Source organism: Aedes albopictus, chromosome 3 (genome assembly GCF_035046485.1).
Source record: "Aedes albopictus strain Foshan chromosome 3, AalbF5, whole genome shotgun sequence".
Taxonomy (NCBI): domain Eukaryota; kingdom Metazoa; phylum Arthropoda; class Insecta; order Diptera; family Culicidae; genus Aedes; species Aedes albopictus.
In genome coordinates this window covers 136,312,333-136,320,823 of record NC_085138.1, presented here as the reverse complement: position 1 = coordinate 136,320,823, position 8,491 = coordinate 136,312,333, and positions in this window count along the sequence as shown.

Genomic DNA, 8,491 nt, shown 5'->3' with positions numbered 1-8,491 from the left:
GGATGCATCATCAAGGGACTTGGCACATCGCTTAAGCCAAGTCCAACAACAACAACAACAAGTAGCCGTCACGTTGGATTCAATTAGTCGCCACCAGTCCAATCCATCTGCTTCCCTAGCATAATCCGACACCGCACAACACGTTGCACTTAGATACTGTCCCGCGCATGCAGCAACGACGATGATGACGACGACGACGACGACGATAGCACCCATGGCATGTTGGCAGAATTCCTGGTAAGGAGCTAGGTCAGCAGTTAGGGCTTTGATGATAGGTTTGAAGTAATTTTAATTTGAATAAACGCGCACTTCAGTTTTAGGCGCAGTCGAGTGAACAAGTGTCTTGTTTTTTAAAAACTAACTACCGAACCTCCAACTCATAAGTGGCGCAGTCGGTAGGATCTAGTGATTCGAAGTTGTCTCCGCGAGTGTTGTGTGTTCCGGCGAAAGTGCATCGAGGGAAGATCGAAACACCGAAGCCTCCATCGACGGTTCATCGAGGGATTGCGAATACATCCGGAAGGAGTCAACCGATCACGAAGGACCAGCTAGCTTCATCAACCGAGGGAATATCGGCAGACGAAACTGTAAGTAGTTTTAATTTCTACCTTTAATAAGTGAATAGTGAATAAATTTAAAAACCAGTGCATGATTTTACGTTCCAACATGGCAAGAGCCCAGGAACTAGAAAATCAAATCGAAGAGCTCCAGCAACGTCTGGAGCAGCAAAGAATTCAAATAGACCGGTTGTTAAATTTGCCCGCTGGGCCTAACAACCCACAGCCAGCTACTTTTGACGTGTCCAGAATACCGGACATTATCAAATTAGTACCCGGTTATGATGGTGACGTAAAAAACTTACCCGCTTGGATCGCATCAGTCGATCAGAAACTACAATGTGCATTAAATGCTGTCCCACAAAGTGACAAAGATAGTGCCCTACTGATTTGGACCTCCGTTATAAGGGACAAAATCACGGGCAAAGCTAACGAAACCTTAATTAATAATAACTCCCCTTGTGATTGGGCGGTTATAAAGCAAACTTTAAAAGACAGATTTGCGGATAAACGCGATCTTTCTACAATTCTTAGTAAAATTCCGTATCTTAGGCAAGGACATCTCAGTGTAGAAGAATTTTACCAAAACTGCGATGCGATTTTATCAGACATCAGGGCAAAAGTATCATTAGACGACAATCTGAAGCTTTGCGCTAGTAGTATTATGGACACCTATGAGGCAATGCTTGTAAACGCATTCATCGATGGGTTGTATGACCCAATCTCAGCTCTCACAAGAACGAGCAAACCGAGTTCACTCCTTTCCGCATACCAGCACGCTCTGGATCAGGACAATGCTGCCAAACGGCAAAAGGAGCGAGCTAAAGCATATCAAAAGCCAGTCGCTGATGCACAGAGATTCCAGAGACCCCAAACTAGTTCATTCCGTAATACAAGCTGGAATTCAAACTCCAGAGGGTACCCTTCTCATTCTGTACCAAAACCAACTCCTCCATCGAACAATCAAGAACAGGTTAATAGCGCGAGACACCCTCTTGCTATCAAGCAAGAAAGTTTCTCAAATTCTAAATTTAGAAGGCAAATTAATATGCACGAGGAAGTTGACGAAGAAGAAAACGACGAAGAGGAAGTAAATTTTCCCCCGGAAGTACAGCAACAGGAAGAGGATTGAGTTTTTTTCCATACTTAGAAGTCCATTTAGGACAAAATAGAACTTTAAAAATGTTGATCGACACGGGAGCTAACCGCAATTACATTTCCCCGAGCTTAGTTCCTAAAGGCCAAGTTTATACAGGTTCACGACATAAAGTCAAAAACATAAATGGATCACATAGTATAGATCATTATACTCTTTTCAACCCATTTTCTTGCTACAATCTTAACATTCCTTTTCAAAAATTTCATCTATTCAAATTTCATATTTTTTTCGACGGGATCATTGGATATCAAACGCTTCATAAATTGGGATGTATAATAAATGCAACAACAAATCACCTAGTTCTACAAAACGTTACTATCCCATTGAAGAAGAAATTTCCAGATACACTAGAACTAAACTTCCATCAATCTACGTATAATGTCCGAGAAATTCAATTGCCCACCCATTCAGGAGATTTTTATATAGAGCGTGATTTGGAAATTGCTCCTAATATTCGCATTCCCTCAGGAATTTATAACGTTGATCAAAACAAAGCCAACATTCTTTTTATCAGTGACCAGCAGACCCCTAGTATCGAAAAAATTGATTGCGAACAATTAATATTAGACATAAATAATTTTGAAGAAGTAAAATTTCCTTCATCTACACCCGCAGCTATCAACGCAGTCGTACGCAACATTGAGCAAGAAGTACGTTCAGATCACCTCACTACCGAGGAATATTCTAAACTTTTTCACCTACTCAAAAAATATCCCACGGTTTTCTATAGGGATGGAGACGATTTATCTTTTACCAATGTAGTAAAACACCGCATAAACACCAGCGATGAACTACCAATATACACTAAAAGTTATAGATACCCTTTTATTCACAAGGACGAAGTTCAAGATCAAGTATCAAAAATGCTGCAACAAGGCATTATCAGACCTAGTACGTCCCCTTGGGCATCGCCTATATGGATAGTGCCCAAGAAATCCGATGCTTCTGGGAAGCAAAAATGGCGTCTTGTAGTTGATTACAGGAAGCTAAACATGAAAACCATAGATGACAAGTACCCCTTACCCAATATTACAGAGATATTGGACAAGTTAGGTAAATGCCAATACTTTAGCACGTTGGACTTAGCCTCCGGTTTTCACCAAATCGAGGTGGATCCAAAAGACGTACCAAAGACAGCATTTCAGGTAGATCATGGTTTGTACGAATATTTGCGCATGCCATTTGGCCTCAAGAACGCGCCAGCTACATTCCAGCGTGTAATGGATCATGTGCTGCGCGAATTCATAGGCAAATGTTGTCTTATTTATATGGACGACATTATTGTCTTTTCAACTTCTCTTCAAGAACATTTGGAAAATCTTGAAAAAATATTGAGAGCACTTGAAAAAGTGAATCTTAAGTTGCAATTAGATAAATGCGAATTTCTTAAGAAAGAAGTCGCCTTTCTTGGTCATATTGTTACCGATCAGGGAGTCAAACCAAACCCTGATAAAATAATCGCTATTCAAAATTGGCCACTTCCGACGAATCAAAAAGAGCTCAAAGGATTCTTAGGAATCCTAGGGTATTATAGAAGATTCATTCGCGACTTTGCGAAAATAACAAAACCTCTAACAGCCCAACTACGTAAAGGCGAAGAAGTAGAACAGACACCATTATTTATGAAAACTTTTGAAAAATGCAAAAAATTACTTACTCAAAGTGATGTTTTGCAATATCCGAATTTTGATCAACCTTTCATTCTTACCACTGACGCTAGTAATTTTGCTCTTGGAGCAGTACTATCACAAGGTAAAATAGGAAAGGACAAACCAGTCGCGTTCGCTTCTCGGACTCTGACAAAAACGGAAGAAAATTATTCAGCCATAGAAAAAGAGCTTTTGGCCATCGTATGGGCGACACAGTACTTCCGACCTTATCTATTCGGGAGAAAATTTACCCTATACACTGACCATCAACCTCTTACATATGCCTTGAATTTGAAGACACCAAATACTAGATTGGTCAAGTGGAGATTACGACTCCTCGAATATGATTTCGAAATCACCCATCGACCAGGTAAGCAGAACGTAGTAGCTGATGCCTTATCAAGGATACCAAAGGAAGCTACCACCAGTAGTAATCCTTCTAACGATTGTAGTCCGCTGCAACCAGCAATTGTAGAAGAGATTAACGTTAATGAGGAGGAGCAGTCGACCGACGATAGCTCTGTCCATTCAGCTGATTCAGACGAATCCAATTTAATTGGATTCACTGAGTTACCAGTCAATGTTTTTCACAATCAGATAATATTAAAAATAGGCAACGATGAATCCGAGACCTACGAGGAAATATTCCCTAAGGTATATCGGAGAACTATTACCAAATTTGTGTATGGCGTTCCAATTTTAATAAGAATCTTTCGCGACTACATGGATTTGCGAAAGACTAACTGTATTTTTTGCCCGGAAACACTATTCGGATTAATTCAGCATGTTTACAGGACTTATTTTAGTAGGTGTAGAACCTTCAAAGTAAAAATTTCTCAAAAGCTGTTGATTGATCTAACAACAGCAGAGGAACAAAATACCATCATAGCGGATACACATGAAACAGCGCATAGAGGTATTTTGGAAAATAAGAACGAAATTTCTAGACGGTTCTTCTTCCCCAATCTCAAACAAAAGGTGAGGAAGTACGTCATATTGTGCCAAACTTGCAATAAACAAAAATACGAACGGCATCCATACAAAATACAACATGCGGAAACTCCAATTCCGAAACAGCCGCTAGACATTATACACGTAGACATCTATATTGTCCAGCCAAATCTGTTTCTATCGGTAGTTGACAAATTATCGAGATTTGGAATACTACTTCCTATTAAGTCACGCTGTATCGCGGATATACGTAAAGCGTTACTAAAATATTTCTCAATGTACGGGAAACCAAAGTTAATAGTGTCGGACAACGAACCCGCACTTAAATCAATCGAGGTGAGAGGATTGTTGTATGATCTCAACATTCAACAGTATTTTACACCTTCAAATTATAGTCAGGTCAATGGGATCGTGGAACGTTTCCACTCCACAATTGGCGAAATATTTAGAACAAACAAGCACAAGTTTGAAGACCTATCCAATAAAGAAAAGTTTTTCATAGCTTGTACACTGTATAATAACAGTATTCATTCATCCACAAAACTTAAGCCTCGCGAAGTGTTTTATGGAATAAAGGACGGTTCAGAAAGACCTCTAGACATGGAGGCCATCATAGAATATCGCGACAAAATCTATGATGAAACTGTGTTAGAGTTGATAAAGACTCAGAAAGCACAACTTAGCTACCACAATGCACTAAGAGAGGAACCTCCAACTTTAGTGCCGGGTACGAGCGTCCTCCAAAGGACGCAAGGCGTAAAATCAAAGACGAAAGATCAGTTCCAACTAACTGAAGTTGCAACTGATCGAACCCAAACATACATTGATACCAATAACAGAAAACTTCATAAAGCCAAACTTCGAAGGCTCAGGAAGTGATGGGACATTATCTCCTTTTACAGATTCGACCATGAATACCGCTGCAAGCGAAAGAATACTCGTCTCGCTGGTTCATATCCAGCTGGTAGAAATAAGGAACCGGATAAGAAGCCGGCGACCTTTAGAGCCAACTCGAGAAGAGGCTCACGCACAAATGGCAATCGTGGAACGTCTCTTTGAATTGGCGGCAGGAGCAGCTGTCAATCAATCAATGAGGAGGGAGATAACCAAACCATTGGTTGATCTCGTGGAGGAGATCCGCGACTTATTCGAATGGAATCTCAAACACAATTAAAAAAGGAAATATAATTAATTAACTTTTTATCTGTTTAACCGATAACTTCTAGGTACCCAAGATGACGGGCCATCTTATTTCTTAACCAAACATCGACGATACTAATATTCTTTTTATTTTTTAGGTCAGAAAACCACTGAAAGTAAAAGGACTCCTTGCGTTACGAAACTTTCAAAATAAAGATCATCTAAACTTGCAAACAAATATTAAATCAAGTTTTTTTTTAGAGTACACACTAAGGACATGGATACCAACATTTTCTTCACCATCATCTTACTACTTACTTCAATCGGACCGAGTACTACACAATCCATCCGATTAACCAATTTGGCCTCAAATCCCGGAATACTAGCCCTACAGGAAGGTTATAGCTTTCGGAAGCTAGGTGAGCACAAGCTTTTTCATATTATTGATTTAGACAAATACGAGCCTATCTTTAGAAGGCTGAAAATCAATATAATTGGCATAAACTCCTTTGGCAACTATTCAGAAATGACAGATTTACTTTCCACAAAATTGAGCAATACTCAGCAACTTTTCTTCGAACTTAAACCCAAAATTAGGCCCAGGAGAGGGTTGTTCAATTTTATTGGAACAGGAATCAAAACCATTACAGGCAATTTAGACAATAATGACCTCATAGAAATTTCCAAAAATTTAGAAGACCTGAATCTAAATTCTAAAATTTTGATTAATGAAAACAACGAGCAAAGATTGATAAACCAGCAATTTCAAAACAGATTAAATAGAGTCATAAACCATTTGGAAAGCCAACAGGCTCAAATCAGCAAAAATCTCATCTTAGCAAGAAATTGTTCAGCCCGAAAGGATTTCATAATATTTAAAGAAATTTTCAAAATCCATTTTAATCTAGATTTTTTAAAATCCCACCTTGAGGACATTTTTGAAGCCATTAGACTCGCAAAGATTCAGATTCTGTCAAAAAATATTCTGTCCTCTCAAGAATTAGGTTTTGCTACAACAAAATTAGAAGAAAAGGGGGTAGTCCTTGATACATTGGAAGAAACATACGATTTCTTAGAACTTTCGGCATTTCATAACCACTCCAAAATCATTTTCGCGATATCTGTCCCGTTATTAGAAAATTTAGTTTACGAAAACTTTTTTCTGGAACCCATGCCAGTAGGGAACAAGATTCTAAAAATGCCACCAACCCATGCCATGCGGGGCAACGATTCAACATTTATTGTCACCAGAGAGTGCAAACGTATCCAAAAGCGGAGGTTGTGCGACCCAGGCAATTTGATAAACATCACCAATGACGGTTGCATTCCAGAACTATTGCAAGGACTATCAGCTAATTGTTCTTTCACGAACTGCATCAATCCGACCGAAATGAAACTTATTATGGAAAATTTTCTAGTACTGAAATCCGTAAGGAACCTGCAAATCGATTCATCTTGCGGTATTACAAAGAGGAACTTAACCGGATCATACCTTTTAGAGTTCCACAACTGCTCGTGGTATTGCCATTAGATGGGCTCTCAATATCGTTAAGTCACTTCGAACCGACACGGCGGCTCGAAGAGATTCACATCGCTAATCGTAAATTTCTGGAGGATTTCGTTAAGAGTCATAGAATCGGAACGTACTCATCGATGACTATTTCCACCTTAAGTTTCCTGATTGTTATTATCCTGATTGTTATCCTAGGATGGAAAACAATTCCCAAGTTTCGAGCCATCTTTAGGAATGTTTTGCACAAGAGAAAGGACGTCGATACGACGAATCACCAAAAACGTTCCAATTTCAGAAACGAAACGAATCGGGACGATTCTTTTTCAAAGGGGGGAGTAGTTAAAGACCACTCCTCGAGGCCGGATGCATCATCAAGGGACTTGGCACATCGCTTAAGCCAAGTCCAACAACAACAACAACAAGTAGCCGTCACGTTGGATTCAATTAGTCGCCACCAGTCCAATCCATCTGCTTCCCTAGCATAATCCGACACCGCACAACACGTTGCACTTAGATACTGTCCCGCGCATGCAGCAACGACGATGATGACGACGACGACGACGACGATAGCACCCATGGCATGTTGGCAGAATTCCTGGTAAGGAGCTAGGTCAGCAGTTAGGGCTTTGATGATAGGTTTGAAGTAATTTTAATTTGAATAAACGCGCACTTCAGTTTTAGGCGCAGTCGAGTGAACAAGTGTCTTGTTTTTTAAAAACTAACTACCGAACCTCCAACTCATAAGTTACTTAATCTTTACTAATGTAGTAATTTATAAGGATTGTCCTTACGCTACTGTTATATGTAATAAATAAATAAATAAATAAATAAATAAATATTAATTGGTTTCAGTTATTCCTATTACCAAAGTGTCAAAATAGTGTGCAATGGTTAGCGAAAATCTACAAACACTAGATTCGAACTTTTGCCCCAGTGGTGGGGCAAGAGCTCGAATAAGACACACACATACAAAAAGTCGTGTAACTTAAAATTGAAAAGATATTTGGTGTAACTTTGTTCAGCAAAGTTTCAGCTCATGGATGGTAGAATAGCCAGACGGTATTCATTTTTTATACCTGCTTTGGTTTTTTGAAAAAATAAAAAATAAATGAATTTTCAACTAGGGTCGAACTTTTGCCCCACCTTACTCTACCTACCATTGTGTGGCTTCGTGGCCGTGCTGCTAGTGTCACCTAGTATTTAGTCGCAACGTGCTGAGGAGCATGGGTTCGATTCCCGCCGCAGCTGTCAGGAAATGTTTTCGGCTGTGCCACTGGGCGTTGCATACTAGTCCGTTGTCTAGTGCCGTGCTTCCTTGTGATTGATTGTGCGATATTTGCCACAAAACCATTCGCCAGAAAACCATTTGTCAGAATACTTTTTGCCCGAAAGTTCCAATAGCCAGGAAGTACCAGTCCCCAGAATTTAATATTGAATATCCCCAGATTAAATATTAAATATTAAATTCTGGGGATTGGTACATTCTCGCGAATGGTATTTTCGGGTAAATAGAAATTTTCTC